General features: G+C 44.2%; 1 protein-coding gene across 1 annotated transcript in view; it reads left to right on the forward strand.

Moving 5' to 3' along the window:
- The window catches only part of UST (uronyl 2-sulfotransferase), a 1,214,931-nt gene that overhangs the window by 137,913 nt on the left and 1,059,367 nt on the right, over positions 1-17,651 (forward strand). The window lies entirely within an intron of this gene.

A 17,651-nucleotide genomic window follows, 5' to 3' on the forward strand; every position in this document is an offset into this window, starting at 1 on the left:
TGCTCCTTGATTACAGCTTCAAAACCACTTAGAAATTGCTCCCACTGCAGAGTAATGTGTTGCATTATATACAGAGGTTTGTTGTCTTTGAAAGATATGGATCAACAGCCTCTTTTATTGCTTGCAAGGAAGCTGGTGGGATGTTGTGTCCCACAGAAGTAGGCTGTGTGGTTCCAGTATTGGGTGAGGAAGATGAGGTGGAGGAAGACAGCCTGCAACTTGCTAGGAAAGGAACCGCCTTTCTGAGAGCATTGCAGTGGTTGGAATGAGTGTGGTGGTGCATGGAGGTGGTCCTGTAGGAGTAATGTCCAGGGAATCACTTTGGTAGCTTTAGCCTTTGGTAAATTCCCAACACTGGTAATGAACTGCCACACCCATGATTCTCTCTTGGTGCTAGAGGTAGGTACTTCCTCTACCTCATCTTCTTGGTCCTCTTCATTGTCTTTGGAAGTACTGCACATTTTTTGTTGTGTAGGTCCTCCAGCTGGTGGTGGTGGTGGTAGCTCTGGGGAGGAGTGATGGCAATTGCTGAAGCCATTTTTAAGATAAATAGCAACATGTTCCCCTTGCACAGCTCCTACACCTATTCTTACTCATTAACTATTTACAATCTAGTACAGAGCACATACTTGGAATATTATTAGCAAAACAGCTATGACATTTGTGATGTCACCTTTGATGTCCTGCGTGTTAGTCTTAGCAGTACACAGTGGTGGCGTGAGTTATGGTTGCTTAGCTTACCATAACTGGTGAATTCCTGAGGTTTTTAAGTTTTACTTGTAACCATAACTTCACTTTAACAATGTTTTTTCATTTAATTTCATAGGTTTCGCCGCCCTATACTTGAGACGTACTCCCATAGGAACCTCTTAAAATTCTATTGATCCAAGTAACGGATTTGGGCGAAATTTAGAAAGTGATTAGGGATTTGCTGCTCCCCTCCCCGACTGAAAAGTTGCAGTTGGAAAGGACTACAGATAGCCGAGGGTATGTGCAGTTCAATAACCACAGATAGAGGTTATTTTTTTGTAAGTTATTTTTATAGGTATAGTAATGTCACATGTGAATAATCACTTGCCATGATAGCCATCCAGGTCTCCCATCGATGCAGTAAAGAGGACAGACCCTGGTTAGCTTCAAAGCAAAGATGGGGCCAGCCCCCTCAGGTCACGTTGCCTGATAAATGAGCCAAAATTACAAGACCACTTAGAGAAACGGCCAGCCCTTTCCTTGCTTTGAAGCTAAGCAGGGTCAGTCCTGGTTACAGCATGGCTGGGTGACCGAATGGGCACCCAAATTATGATTTTTTTAAACTGTCCTACTGTCAGTCCTTGAATGTTTTGCACATAGAGACCATTGTTTTGCCTTTTGCTGAATTGCATTCTAGTATTTGTAGTCTCCTAGTCACAAGTAATAAAAAAAAAGATGTTTTTACAGCTACATTGGCTTTCCCATCCATGCAGTAACTGGGAACAGCCCTGCTTAACTTTAAAACGAGGAAGGGGTCTGCCCCCTAAGGCCATGTCGCCTAATAAATGAGCCCACTTTACAAGACCACTTAGAGCAACAAGGCTTAACGGGGCTGGATCCTTCCTCAGTTTGAAACTAAGCCAGGTCTGTCTTGTTTACTACATGGATGGGAGACAGTCCACAGTCCCAAATGCTGTGTGTTTTCTTTATTTTAAATATCTCATAACAGTTGGCATCCACATTATTATTTTTTAATCTGTGCTACTGTCAGTCCTTAAATGTTTTGCACACAGAGACCATTTTTTTAACCTTTTGCTGAATTGTATTCTGGTATTTGTAGTCTCACAGCCAAGATGGTGGGGGGAAATTCCACAATTGTACACTTTTTTGTCTAACATAGTTCTATAAGGATTTATATATTTGAGTCACAGTATGGTATTTGTACTTTTCAAGTCATCTTTATAAAGCAGAGTATTGTTGAAAGCCAGGCATGGGGGTGAGGAGGGGAAATGATGAGAGGGCAAGTAAGTCATGAGTATTTGGCCATGATGTTGCCAGAGAATTTACGATCCTGGACACTGGTGCAGTTATTTTCCCCTGTTTTTCCCCTGACTGTGGCTGCTTTTCAGGGCACAAGTATAGGACATGTGGGTGGGCAGCGTGACATGTTTTCAGGGGGCGGACACAATCCCTTGGGTTTCTTTGAGGTTGGCAAGTATTTGGCTACCAGGATTTTACTCAGGTTGTCATGTTCCCAGTGTAGACGCTTACCCACAAGACCACCAGCACTTGTTTCGTATTAGGATTTTGTTTTCCAGGGAATATTTCACAATAGATTGCTGAGTTTAAAAGGTGAGCACCTTTTATGGCTGCCAGCATATTTATTGAAACATTTCCTCTCTCAGTTTCATTTTTTTTTAAAGTCCATTGCTATTTTGTCTTGCACCCTTTCTTCTAAGGAGAAGGTCAATTGAACTACATTTGTATCTTTCACTTTAAAATATTTGTTTACTAACTGGGCATATATTCATGGTGCCAGCTTTTGATTTTCGCTATGGGGGCAAAGGTACCTGGGCACATGTTATTCTTGCAGCTGGTCATTTTTTTCCCTTTTCCGTGCTGCTTAAATGCAGTTATTTGGGGTTGTGCGATGTATCACAACAGTCACCAAGAGGCCGGCCATAAAACAAGGGGCTTCTAGCACGCTGTTTAACCAAAGTGTGTGATCCTCAGCAAATAATTTAATCTCACTGCGCACTGACTAAACACATTGTGAGTTATTAAATCCTGCAATCTTTATACATAATAAAAAATGTAAAAAATAAATATGGCTTGAGTGGGCGTATCCTTCCTCACTTTGAAGCTAAGCATAGTTGGTCCCGGTTACTGCGTGGATGGGACAGTCCACAGTCTTGATTGCCATGTGTTTTCCTAGTTTTAATTATCTCATAACACACAGCATCCACATTATTTTGTTTAAATCGTGGTACTGTCAGTCCTTGAAACGTTTGCACTCAGACACAATTTCCTTGCCTTTTGCTGAATTGCATGCTGGTATTTGTAGTCTCCCAGTTAAGATGGGGAATAATGCCACAAGTGTATACTTTTTGCCTAACAAAGTTCTATAAGATTTATATATTTGAGTGACACTATGGTATGTGACCTTCAAGTTGTATTTATAAAGCAGAGCATTGTTGAAAGCCATCCATGGGGGTGAGGAGCGAAAATGATGAGAGGGGAAGTAAGTCATGAGTATTTGCCCACAATGTGATGAGAGAGTTTTCAATCCTGTACACTGGTAAAGTTATTTTCCCCTGAGTGTGGCTGCCTTTCAGGACACAAGTAAAGGACACATTTGGGTGGACAGCGTAACTTTTTTTTCAAGGGGCAGACGAAACCCCTTGTTTTTTTTCAGTTGGCAAGTTTGCTCAACTTTTTGGCTACCAGGATTTTACTCAGATTGTCATGTTCCCAGTGTAGATGCTTACCCAAAAGACAACAAGCACGTGTTTCACATTCGATTTTGTTTATTGAGGGAATATTTCAGGACAGATTGTTGGGTTTAAAAGGTGAGCACCTTTTATACTTTTCCAGCATATTTACGATGCCACCCGTCTTACCCTCTCAGGATGCCCAAGAAGAAGATCATTAGTCCATCACAGGGTGCTGGCAAGTTGCCATCTACTCTTCCTTCACAGGCTGACCAAGAGGAGTTTAATACCGATGCTCCATCTAAGAAAGCATCTAGATCCTGCCAACTGATTCAACCAACGCTCTTGCCCCAAATAGTGAAAGCTGGTCAAGAGCCACAATTCTTGACCCTGGAGGCGAAACGAATGATGTTGGCTGCTAAGCACCCTCTAACTTCTGCATCGTCAAGTGCGAAAGACGCTACAGATCGTCTGTACGGCACCAACAACCCACAAGCTGTCTGTCGGTCAGTACACCCTGTACCTGGTGGCAGACCAAAAGAGCTGAAACCTGACAACAGGTTGCCTCCCACCTGAAGTAACTACCCAAAGTATCAACTAGATATGCCAAAAAATGCAAATTCACACTGCCAAATCACAAAAGGGAAGGGACAAAACCACAAACCCAAATGTTACAGGCTCCCCATTGCTTGTTTCTAGAAGGTATAGAATCATCTGATGACTTAATTCTAAACCGTCACAACGTGTTATGGTTGTGTCACCTGATTCCCATTTTAAGAGCAATTGAATCCAAAGATCTGAAAATCGTTGAATTCCTGAATGAAAGGAAAAATGACACAGTGATCTTGCACTTACAGTCCAAACTCATAGCTGACGCTTTGCTTGAAGCCGGACCAGTGTTGTTGTCATTGGGATTCTACATAGCCAAAGCGGATGAAGGTCTCCAGCTTAATACTCCTAAAGACGGGGTTTGCAGCAGAAGAGACCTCGCAGTGAGCCGAAACCAAGTACCAGGAACAGAATGCAGTCCAATCACAGTGCCGACACAGGGTCCTGTGTTTGTCATGTCCTCCCAATCTTGATTCCTTGGAGTCCCTTCATATGGGCGATCTTATTAGGATAACAGTCAATGGAATGGAGAGTCCAACCGTTACTCGAGATGACAGGAACCCTAAAGACAACGTGATCTATAAAGTTGACGATTGGTCCTGGCTGGCTGCAACCCTAAACATGGCATCAAACAAGTAACGCCAGGCACCGGAGGGCAACAGTGTCTGTACTATGGGCTCTTGGAACACTAGAGGCTTTATGCACCTGTTTTTAGCAGCGTGGGTAGACTACCTTGACCTCTTGTGTTTACAAGAAACATGGTTGAGCGAAAGTCCTCTTTTAGAAGGGTTTGAACTGGTAATTAATCCAGCGGTAAAGCAGCAAAAGGGTAGACCCATGGTAGGCCTTCTCCTGGCTGTAAAAAAAGAGTCTGGATTCCGGATCCTGAAATCCTCCAACATATCGCCATTTATTCAGGTGTCAAGTATCAGTGTCCTCCATAAAGGCAAGAGTAAGGGCACACTCTTACATATTTTCAACCCATACTGGAATCATCTGACCAACGATGCGTCAACCTTTATCGATCAAGTAACAACTGTGATCGACGATCTACTTGTACAGGAACACCCGCTGGACTTAATCATATGTGGAGACCTAAACAATGACTGCTTCTGCAACATAGAACCATCTGGCAGTAAGAACAGGGGTGTGAGACAACGCAAGCAGTGAGTGTTTCAATGGTGCCTGGAAATGAACCTTTGTGGGCTAATAATGCTAAATGGTAACACAGCAGGGGACATCCCGGCTCAGCCCACGTGGAGACGGCTTGATCAAAACTCGGTCCTTGACTATATATTTGTATCTGAAAATCTTTATCAGAGGGTAATGCAACTAGACGTCACCAAAATGAACCACAGTGATCATGATATGGTACAACTCATACTTGATCACCACACCCCTTGTGATCAACTGATTTGGCCGCATGCAGTGACCATGGGTTCCATTAGGATTCGCCTAAACCTCTTAGACGCTGAAGTATCTTCTATCACAACTAACTTCCAGCAGAAATCAGAGTCCTTGGAATACCAACATTTCTTGTCCACATTTGAAGAACGTAAACACATCCTGAAACACGTCAAGTTTCGCCCCAAAACACAAATTCAACGTGATTGTTCTCCAACGGAAAAGATCCATGCGACAAGAAATAAGGAAACTAAAAGGGCCAAACAATGAAACCACGTGAGAGTGCAAAAGGGTGATAAAACAAAAATATAAGAATTGCTTGAAAACATACGCAGCCACCATGCTTCAAAATGACTCAGAAGACATGTTGTCAAAAATGGCAGGAAAAAACTCAGCCGACTATTGGAGACTGATAAACAATAACTTGGCACCTCAACAGGCTCTACAGACCAACGCAGTAACAGAAGCAGAATGGGCTGAATTCTACACAAACCTTTTCTGTAGAGATGCAACAACTGTAGACTGGGAACCAACAGTCTTAAACCAATGGGATATTGTGTTCGAGAGGGAAGATATCTTACAAGCAATCAAAAACATGCGTGTCTCCAGAGCTCCGAGGCCCGACGGATTAATGAACTACACGATCAAGCGTAATCCGGAACTATGGGCGGACTTCTGTGTAACCTTATTTGACAGAATGGTCAAGAGTCGATCTACCCCAAAGTCATGGAAGAGTGCCGTGGTGGTCCCAATTTTTAAAAAAGAGGACCGAACCAACCCAAATAATTATCGGCCTTAGCGCTCCTCGACGTCTTGGGGAAGATTTATGCCACACTTCTCCACCAAAAGCTCTTAAAATGGGCTAAATAATCTAATCATGTAGATCCTAGAAAAGCTGGGTTTGTTAGAGGGGTCGGTTGCGGCCTAAATCTACTTTTATTGAACCTGTTAAAGATGGAAGCAATTAGATCAAACTCTAAGATCTACTTGGCCCAAATAGACCTTTCATATGCTTTTGATAGCATCAACAGAGAGATGTTGTGGAAAAAATTGTCTACGTGGAATTGTCCTCCCAGCATAGTGGACACCATTGGCGAATTACATTCGGACACCTCCATCAAGATCCGACTAGATGTGAAAGTTATGTTATCCGCCCCAATCAGTACACACAAGGGTGTGAAACAAGGCTGCCCCTTGGCAGCCATCATTTTCAATCTGTTCATATCCGATGTAAATGAGGCATTCAATGGTGCGGTTACGTTTCCTCCAAAAATTCATGGCTCTCCCATTGATTACCTGGTCTTTGCTGACAACCTCATCTTGATAGATTTGACACCTATCGGACTTCAGCGCAAACTGAACCTCCTTGATGCCTATATAACAACTAATGGGCTTCACATTAACAAACAAAAATGTGAAATTCTAATATTTGAGAAATTATCAGGATTAAGCGGAAGAAGAAAGAGGTTCAATTGGTGTCTTGGTAAAGAACAACTGCAAATTGTAAAAAATACCACATACTTGGGCATGAGGATCATGGCCAGTAGAAGCGATGTCCTATGCGCCGAAGTCGCTAAAAGCAAGTGTCGGCAGCTGGCATGCCAAGCCTGTCTGATCAGCAAAAAATATGGGAAATTCTCATTAAGACCAATCATCATGTTCTTGGAGCAAAAAGTCATTCCAGCACTAATCTATGGAGGAGAAAACGCCTTTGGATGTACAAGAGACCTGTGGAACTCACTTGAAAATATATTCTGGATTCGAGTGCTACAGCTTCCTAAGGGCACTTGGACTGCCTGTTTACGGTATGAATAGGGCCTTATGTTATATCAATTCACGCAAGAGTTTCATGGAATTTACTGAGCCTGTTTTTTGAAAAATTATGTTTAAGGTTCCAGTGGCCCAAGTTCAAATACTGTTCAAACCAGATACGGATAAAGCGTATACCATCCTCTCCCAATGGAACGGCCTCTGTCAAGATCTATTAAAAGAGTATAACATCACTCTTTTGACGCTAACTGAAAATCCAGATCTGGCAAAGAGGAAGATTTGGAGATTAGACTGGATTAGCACCTGCGATTTAAGATCCAAATCGAAATTGATGCAAGTGATACCAGGAGAAGCAAAAGCTTACGGTTAGCGTCACACCTACTTAACTCGCCTTCCGGATCAGCATGCAAGAGCTTTATACATGCGCTTTAGGCTAAACATACTGGCAACTAAAGAACGTGTAGGCACCTGGTCTAAGCTTGCTGAACAGGACCTCACGTGTCAATTTTGCAGCAAGGATATGCAGACCTTAAAACACTTGACGTTGTTTTGCCCGGCATTCCAGCAACAAAGAGGAATTATCTTCGGTTCGGTGATTAACAAACATCAAACCATGATTGGTAACAGATCAGTACTATTTGCACTAATAAACTTTCTCCGAGCACTAAAAGCTTGCTTGGATGAGCAGAAATTAAATTTAGTGATTAACTAACTTTAGAGAAACTTGATGGAGGAGTTTGTCGGACTTATTGAGTACTGTGAACCAAATACAGAATTACGAATCGACAATGTGATCAGGAGGGAGGAGAAATGTTGTAATGTTTCTTTTTTAAAGGTTTGAACAAACCAATAAAAAAAAAAAAGAAATCACTGATGGCATCACTGGTGACAGCGCTAATTGCATTGTATGTAACAGATTACATCAATAATGGAATTTGACATAACATGATTAATAAGTTAGCTCATAAAAACTTTGACTTTCTTAATAACAATTTAGGACATGGACTTTTCCATGACTAAGGCTGTGGTCACTGGCCATCACCAAACACCATTGCCAGTGCTCAGTTAATGTTGCAAAATACCAATGTGCATGGTTAAAAGCCAGGCCTAGTAGCCCGTCATTGTTTTAAAATATACAGTGGGTAATGACGAAAGCTGTAGTCAGTGGCCATAGCTAAAGGCCATAGCTAGTGTCCATTAATATACTAGAATATACAGTCGCCACGGCCCAAGGCCATGGCCACTGGCTAGAATTGTGTTGAAGACCATGGCTAGTGGCTGGTTAGTGTATATAATATACAGTGGCCACAGCCAAAGGGCATAGATAGGGGCTGGTTAGTGTTGTAAAATACACAGTGGGCACGTCTGAAGTCCATCGTTTATGGCATGTTAGTATTTTAAAATATACAGTGGACATGGCCAAAAGATGTACAAACTGCTCATGGCCAAAGGCCATGGGTAGTGAGGCCCTTTTATATACTAGAATATATAGTGGCCACAACCAAACATTGTGGTGACTGCCCAGTATTGTGCTAAAGCCCATGGCCGGTGGCTGATTAGTGTATATAACATATAGTAGACACAGCTGAAAGCTGTAGCCACTGGTGAAGGCCAAAGCCTATCGTTGGTGGCCTGTAAGTGTTTTAAAATATACAGTGCACATGGATGAAGAAGGTGGCCAGTGTCCATGACTGAAGGCCATGATTAGTACCTATTAATGTGTTACAATATATTTCGCCATGCACACTGACTATGGCTGAAGGCCATCCTTAATGCCAGTTACTGTTGTAATGTAATTAGTGATGTCATTTATTTATTTATTTATTGTGCATTTGTAAGGCGCTTATTATGTTTCAAAGCGCCCACAGAGCAACAGGGAGGGAACATGGGAATTAAATGCAAATATAATAATGAAAGATAGAGGCGACCCTACTAGGCCTTGTTAGCATTCAGAAGGTGCACGTATAGAGAGAAGGGATGAGGTGCGGGGGCATAAGTGCTAGGAGTTCAAAGGAGAGAGGTGCTAGGGAGTAAGTAGCTGTTAAGTGACTTGGTGAGGGTGGACAACTGCCAATAAATAAGTAAGTGCAAGCCTGTGATAGCACAGGCAAGTGGGACCCTAGACAAGTGCTGGGACCAGGCGGAGGCTCAGGCAATTGGGTGTGGTAGGCCAGGATGTGGGTGGACACATAAGGGCCCTGACCACCAATCTCAGCAACTGTGGGGGTTAGCAGAGAAGGCAGGAAGGAAGAAGGAGGTGAAAATGAAGGTCTTGAGAAGCACCCGGAATTTGAGGAGATCCAGCTCAGGACAAAGAGGAAGGGGGAGGTTGTTCCATCAGAGGAAGCAAGCCGAGGAAAGAGATCGGCCTCCAGCTCGCTGTTCAGCAAAGTGCTTGACACAGAGAGAGTTGGTGCTGAAGGACCGTAAAGATCTGGAGGGAGAGAGTTTAGTGAGAGCCAACTGTAGATAGTGTGGTGCCCGGCCCCAGACAGCCTTATGGATGATGCAGAGAGATTTGAATTTGATCCTTGCAGCAATCAGGAGACAGTGGAGAGATTTTAGGGCTGGGGAGATGCAGTTCCTGGGCTTCAGGCCAAGAATAAGTCTTGCAGTCTTATTCTGGATTAGCTGGAGGTGTCGTAGAGAAGAAGAGGATAAATTAAGGAAGAGGATATTGTAGTAGTCTATCCTAGAGAGAACCAGTGCTCTGGAGACATTGAGCTTCTGGGCGGAAGTGAAGAAAGGAAGTATTCCTTTGAGGAGGCGGAGTTTAAAGTTGGCCTTCTTGGAGTTGTGTCTCATCGGTAACACCCAAGTTGATCCACAAAACTGTCCTTATGGAAGTTTTCATCGAATTGGGTGTTACCAATTTGACCGAGACCAAGTTAACCGACTATGAGGAGTGGGGGCTGCGGGCTGTCCCCTGCTACCCATGTTCAGTATTTTAGAGGTTTTAGGGGTGCGGGTGTGTCCCCCACTTCCATAGCAACGGCGGCGGGAGAAAATAAATTAATAAATAAATAAATGGGAAAAATGGGGCCTGAGTAATAAGGCTGCGGGCAGTTTGGCCGTGAAGAAATGCGGCACAATCAACCCAGATCTGTGTCATCTGCATAACACTGAAAGTTAGGGGAAAGGGTGGGCATTTGGTGTGTGAGCAGAGCAAGATAGATGTTAAAGAGCCATGGAGAAAGGTTGGAGCCCTGGGGGACGCCTCAGGTGTTGATAGAGGTTGGGGAGGAAAAGGGCCACAGAATAACTCGTTGGGATGGACGGTTATTTAGGAAGGAGGTTGCCAGTCCAGTGCCCCCTCCGAGATACCCAGGGTATTGGTGAGCCGTTTTAAGAGGATGGAGTTGTTGACCATGTCAAATGCAGATGATAGAGCAGTAGAATGAGAACAGGTGGAGAGTTAGAATCAAGAGATGTGAGCAGTTCTTCACAGGTGTTCAGAAGAGCAGTTTCCGTGCCTCTGGATGCTCGGAATCCAGTTTGATGGTTGTGTAGGCAACCAAAACGTTCAGTGTGCTGGGTCAGTTGGCGGAAGACCATCTTGTTCAACAGTTTCTCAAGGAAGGGGGTGATAGAAAGGGGGAGGTAGTTAGCCAGACAAGACGGGTCTGCAGAAGGTTTTTTCAGGAGTGGGCACACAAGGGAGTGCTTAAGGGAAGAGGGGAAAGATCCAGTAGAAAAAGAATGGTTGCAGAAATCATCAAGTGCAGGGGCCAGAGAGCCAATATTGTCCTTACTGGTTCTGGAGGAACAGGGGGAGACATGTTTGGTGGAGGCCTTCATGGAGTGGACAACTCTGGTGACCTCACCAGTTGTGATAGGAGAGAAGGAGGAGGCAGAAGGGGAAAGGGAGGCCAAAGGAGGCAGGGGGCAGGATCAGGAGAGGGGAAAAGGGAGGCGGGAGTGCTCAGGATGTCCTGAGTTTTTGCAGTGAAGTGTGTGGCCAGTGTGTTGCAAAGGGCCTGGGAGGGAAGAGGTGTGGTGGAGACTGCGGAAGGTTGGCTAGTTCCTTGCAGATTTTAAAGAGTTCAGCTGTGTTGTTGGATGCACCAGAGACGCGAGCCTGGAGCGAATGGAGAGTCAGTATTGCCATTGGAGAAGGCGACAGGCCAGTTTGTCAGAGGGTGAGCCTGATGTTTTCTGCCTCTTCCACTCTGCAGCTCTGCGCTAGCATTTTAGTGCTGCAAGTTCGGAGTCGTACCAAGTGTTACGCTTACAGGCATGTTTCAGGCGGATCCTCATGACTGGGGCAAGAGTGTCAAGAGTATTAGTGATGGCAAGATGAGTGCAGAGTCAGAGGTGGGGTCTGCAGTGGGAGGAAAGGGGGAATGAAGGTAGATGCAAAGACAAGAGCTGACACTCGTTTCATCAGATGGATGTTCGTGAACAAGGTTGGCAGGGCTGGGGGAGGTGCAGTCAGACGGCAGAGAGGAGAGAGTGGTCTGACCAGGAGAGTGGGATGGTGAGTGGGGCGGAGAGCAGAAGATCAGTGTGGATGAGAGCATCAAAAGTTTGTCCAGCTGAGTGGGTAGGACCAGAGGGGAGAATGGAGGGGGAGTGCAAGGTGCAGAGGTCATGGAAGAGAGTGAATGCCGTGATTGAGGAGCCAAGGTGGATGTTGAAGTCAACCAGGAGAAGGAGTTTAGAGGTAATTGTGAGGAGAGAGGAGGAAAAATCAGTCCATTCAGAGAGGAACTGGGTGGAGGAGCCAGGTGGCCTGTAGATAGTGGCAATGGTCAGGGAGGAAGTGGGAGAGAAGAATAGCTTGCAGATCAGGCTCTCAAAGTAACAGTAGGGCTGGATGGGTATGAGGGAAGAAGGGACCCAGGAAGATGAACCCAGGAAGGGAAGATCAGGGCACCCCCACTGCCTGCACGGTTAGGACGAGGCTTGGAGATTATGTTATAGCCATCAGGGAGAAGAGAGTCAAAAGCACTGACTGAGCTGCATTGAACCACGTACTGGTAATTGGGAGGATGATGAGGGCAAGGTCTTTAGGGAGGAGGCAGATGTCAGCAGAGTGTTTGATGGAAGAACAAGCATTAAGCATGGCTAGATGCAAGAGGTCACTGCCTTTGAAGGTTTTCCGAGGAGGGGTGCAGGGGCGTGGTACACCAGTCAGAGAAGGGGGGGACAGCGAGAGAGGAAGAAGGCAAAGCAGGTGTGGGAAGGAAGTTGATGAGGGATGGCAAGCACCCATTCAAAGAGGAGGAGGTTAAGTTGAGGACCCTGAGCCGTGATAGTGCCATTGTGATAGACATTAATAATACACCTGGATGATGAGAAGCCTGCCAAGAGTACTTCCCATCTAGTTCCACCATTAATGGGTGAAGATGTGTGAGGAGAGAGAGAAGAGATAAGATGAGGAGTCAATAGAGCTGGAGAGGGTACAGAAAAGATGATATCAGTAAAAATCAGTCTGGAAGTTGCACTGACATAGTTGTCTGCGATTGGTAGGCCGGTGTTAGTGGTCAGGATGTCTTTTCTAAGCTTTTATCTTCCACACATTGTTAGATAGGGAGGATAGGTGATAGTATAGAAGTTGGAATAGATAGGGTACCTGGTGAGTGCCATAGGGGCAGCGGAGGATAGGATGGAAGAAAGAGGAGGGACTGCAGAGCACAGCATGGCCACAACTCACCAGGTGGCCTAGTAGCCATAGAAGCAAGAAACAGGTGCAGTGGAAGCACTTTAGTACCAGAAATGGGGTGCACAGATGTTAAACACACCAGGATTCAAATTTCCAGAAAGCATACCAAAAGAATGCAAAATGAGGTGCAGAGATGTTAAACACACCAGGATTCAATTTTCCAAAAACACAGCAAAACAATGCAAAATGGCGTATTTGTATTTGTATTTATTTATTTGTAAAGCGCAGCCAAGCCCTGGGGCATTTGGGCGCCAGCCTTACAAGTTACACAAGCAGGTAGATACAGGCATCACATGATAAGGATCATGGGTTACATCAATGTACATTGTATATATAGTCATATAACATAAATTACAACAGGTATTTACAGAAAAATGCAGATAACCAGGAGACACAGGCAGAAGTGTTATATTTACATCAAAATGTGATACTAACGAGGTGGTGAAGTCTTATGCCCGTCAGCGGGCCTGAGGAGCGGGATGTGGGGGGGTGCAAGATGTTAAAAAACACACCAGGATTTGAATTTCCAGAAGGCACAGAAATGCAATGTAAAATGGGGTGCAGAGATGTTAAACACACCAGGATTAAAATGTCCAAAGGCACAGCAAAACAATGCAAAATGGGGTGAAAGATTTTAAAAAACACACCTGGATTTGAATTTCCAGAAAGTGATGTGATCTTTGATGTCATCATTGTGGTCATAGGCAGCGCAACAGGGGTTGCGGAGTGAAGGTGGCTTCGCCTGAATTTCAGGGGTTTTGTTGTGTTAAGTTGTCACCTTAACGTCCATGCAACTAACATTTTTTCCTATAATATATATATAGTAAAGGTGTCGAAGAAGGAGTCTGACAAGGAGATGGCAAGTTTGGATTATAGACTTTTATTTTAAAATCACAAAACCTAACTATCCCTGTCTCTATGAGAAGTTTCCCTGCCTCAACCTAGGAAAATAAGGAAATGTCAGAATGTCTGTCAAATGCTAATCCGTCCTTGTCCAAAAGCCTGCTTCTATCCCTTACACTTAAACCTAAGAAGTTCAAAATAACATAAAGTTCTTCCACCAGGAGAATGTCTCCCTTCTCCTAGTTAACTCTGAATCTACAAAGCAAAAGAAAAGGTCTCTCACCAGGAGAATGCCTCCCTTCCCTGGTGTCTGGTGACTGTAATGTCCTAGAGAATGCCTCCCTTCTTCTGTTTCTTCTCCTCTTATCCAAGAACTGTTTCAGTAAGTCTTGTAGATCCTGCCAAGCTTTCTTCACTAGGCCCCCAAAGGCTTCCTTGGTCTGGCCTAGTCTCTTAATGCCTTTTTGGTAAGGGATATTATTCCCTAATAACAGTTCCCTTGAGATTTGATGAGTGGTCTTTTGACTACCGCTGTGAAGAGGAGATACTCCTCTGATGCATTATTTTTTTTCTTGGTTGGAGTTTTTGTAAGTGGCTTTAGGATTACCACTATCGTGAGGAAACACTTCCCTGTGGTACTCTGTCTCTGGTGTGGAAGGATAACTCAGGGGCAATGCAGCGCAACACAGGTTTGAATCCTGATCCCGCACTTAGAAACCACTTGCTGGTATAAAGTGCATTATAAAAGAACAATTATAACTTGGGTCAGTGGTCTTATGCCTGCCACTGTAGTGAGGAAACGTGCCACCGGCGCACTTTTCAGCTTCTGTTGGGTTGGTGGGTTGTTTACTGCCACTGTTGTGAGGGCGTTCGCCTCACATGCTCGATTCAATAATGCTATGGTCCCCGACCCATCTCTGGTGGTCAGTGAACTGACTGCTGCCACTGTTATGAGGAAGTTCTCCTTGGATTCTTGATTTGTTATTGCTAGGGTTCCGACCCATCTCTGGTGGTCAGTAGGCTTATTGCCGCCCCTTCGATAAGGAGAGCAGCTCAAGCCTGCCTCTCTTCCACCCTCGTGCCTCCTCTGGGTCTCTTGTACCTCCTGTTACCTTCTTTGGGACTTTGGTATGCCACCAGGGCTTCCTGGTACTGGGGTCCGTCTCTCTGGCTCTTTTTGCTTTTCTCTCGTGCTTCTGCAGCACTGCGATGGCTCTGCACTCTGCTCTACTGTTCAGTTCTCTTTTCCTGCTTCGAGTTCCGATCAGCTCCAGCTGGTCTCACGGGGTACTCTCAGCGATTCTCCGGCATCCTCCGCTCTCCTAATTCTCCGGTTTGCCGACAGGATTTGAGACCTCTGATCTGGATGGTTTCCAAATGTATTTCCTCTCCCGTCTGGGCTTGACAACTTCTTTAGTCCATCTCTCTTCTCATACATTGTTGCCAGTCCCTCCCTGGCGGATTGACAAAGCCCTTTGTTTCTTTTGGCACGTTCGATCTGTATGCCTCCTCTGTGCCACCTTGTATCAAAACTAGCACAGTCAGTAATCTTCATGTCTTCTGTGCTCTTATTTGTCCTAATACTTTCTGTTTTGGCTGTATCCCATGTACTACAGTAGTACATTGGTCTATTTTCAAGGAAGTGGTTTGGAATGGAGGGTGGGCTATGGAATGTTGGGGTGTGCTCATTAAACCAACCCTAGGGGGACTATTGGGTAGCAGCCGCACCTCCCTAGCCTCATAGGAAAGGGGTCCCCCCTGAGGAGAAGTGACAACACCTAGTGAATCATCACAATATATATAGCTTGGGCTATTAATAAATCTTGAGATTTATTTTGTCTGTCTTGGGTTGATTAAGCTGTGTATAAAATAGCACTGCCCTCATAGACAAAGACAATTCCCTGGATAAAAAGGTTTCCATTTCAGTAAATTTGCATACCCACAGTGCCTTGCTGTTGTGGCTCAGAATTGGAGGTAAACTTCCAATGATGGCTACTAGGTGGCGTTGCGTAATGTTTGACTTGGCAAATGAACTCAACCAAAATCATTATTTTGGCTACAGCACTCTGGGCTTCTAGGAGTCCAGGATTGGAGGGCGGGCAGTTGAAGGGTTAATCTTGAGCAATAAACATGCACGTCCAGGGAGAAACCTAATCGTGTCCACTTCATTTAAAGGAGCGAGTGTGTGAAGGATCCACACAGCTCCACACTGCAGATGAAACTGCTCACGTGGCGTGTGTTTGATGCAGTGGAAAAAGGGCATAAATGATGGAGGAAGGATACAAAAGTATGCTGAAGGGAATCCTCCGGCCCTCTCTCTGCTAGAGTAACTAATACTGTCAGGGGAGGATCCAGTGACGGGTGACCTGATTTGGGCCTTAGAAGTGAACTAGATCTGTATGTACAGACCTCTAAAATGAACACAAAAGAAAAAGCCTGGTATCATTTGGAAACTGTTCAAAAATAAAATTCCACCCAAACATGTTTTTCTTTTTTTCCTCTATTTGTAACTCCCTTTGCGATAGCTAGTTTCTTTTTCAATGCACTTATAGAGACATTTAAAGAAAGTACTTGTTTGTGCAAACATTGTAGCTAGTTGTTGACTAGAAGAAAAGCCTATTTATTTTACGTTCTTTTTATCCAGTAAAAATGTAGCTAGTGTAATAGAATGCTCAGCGGTCTGAACAGTCAAATGCATGGTTGCGCAAATCGAAATAAAATATACAGCAATGAGATGACAATAAGATAACCAACCTCATCAGCATCGAACTACCCATTTACAATGGATGACGCATAATTCAATTCAATTCAATTTTATTATACTTTTAGCCAATGGCTTTGTACATACAAACAACATAAAATGACATACATGTCAATACTTTTCGCAGTGATTCTAATACTAACGAGCACTGATCAACTAAAACCACTGTAAGCATCATACGATACATTTAAAAAGGTCAACAATACGCAGATAAAATGACACAATAAAATACATAAAATTAATATTATCACCAGACAATTTTTCCCATAACGCTGTGCTGTCATTAAAATCATTCCCATTAAATGACACATAATGCACACAAACATGGACTAATCTCCTAGAACAATAAATTCAACAGATGTGAAATGGGCTGAGATCGCCTGGACCTCACAATCACGTGGGATGTCCTTCTAAATCAAGCTTGCATATGCAAAAGACATGCGCTAGACACGGCTACTAGCCGGGTATTGCCAACAGAAGGAAGAAACAAAACCACTTCTTGGACCCATGGCTCGTAGTAGGCCAGATGGAATAATAGGCGTGATTCTCCCAAATGAAATTGGAATTGAGCCATTTGCATACAAGACCTCAGTGAAAATGCAGCACGACGCATTTTGTGGAATTTCCTCCAGTACAGAACACCACGCACGGCTTGGCCTTCGGCTTAGATAGAGTTGCTAGAAGAAAGACCAAGGCCTTCCATATTGGCCGGGGTTAAACTATTAGAAATACCATATCAGCAAGACTCCATCACTGAAAGATGATGGAACTCATCCTGGGATGAGAACTTTTATTAAATGGAGGTGTCATTAGCATACTGATGGGTGAGAAGATCTAAGCCCGCCTCCAGATCCCCCTGTGGTACCATATAAAGGTATGACGTGTTACTTGCAAGAATGAACCCCTAGTTTTGGCCACTCATAACAGGAAGGAAGGGATATTTGAAGTCACCTGTCTGTGCAATAACATAGTTACACAATTGTTTGTGCTTTGGCATCGCATGTCCTTTTTAGGTGTGCATTCCTATTGTGCTTTCCCCTACACTGATATGATAATTTGGATTTGGTAATAATAGAACTTTGTCTAATTCTGTTAAGCACTGTGGGTGACAGGCATAATAGTCCATTATCTCCTATATCTGCTGGGCACCTGCCCTAGTGGCAGAGGCGTAGTCAGGATTGTCTAACAAGTGGGGCCG

The sequence above is a fragment of the Ambystoma mexicanum genome, chromosome 4p (assembly GCF_040938575.1).
Source record: "Ambystoma mexicanum isolate Mex_15411 chromosome 4p, UKY_AmexF1_1, whole genome shotgun sequence".
Lineage (NCBI taxonomy): Eukaryota > Metazoa > Chordata > Amphibia > Caudata > Ambystomatidae > Ambystoma > Ambystoma mexicanum.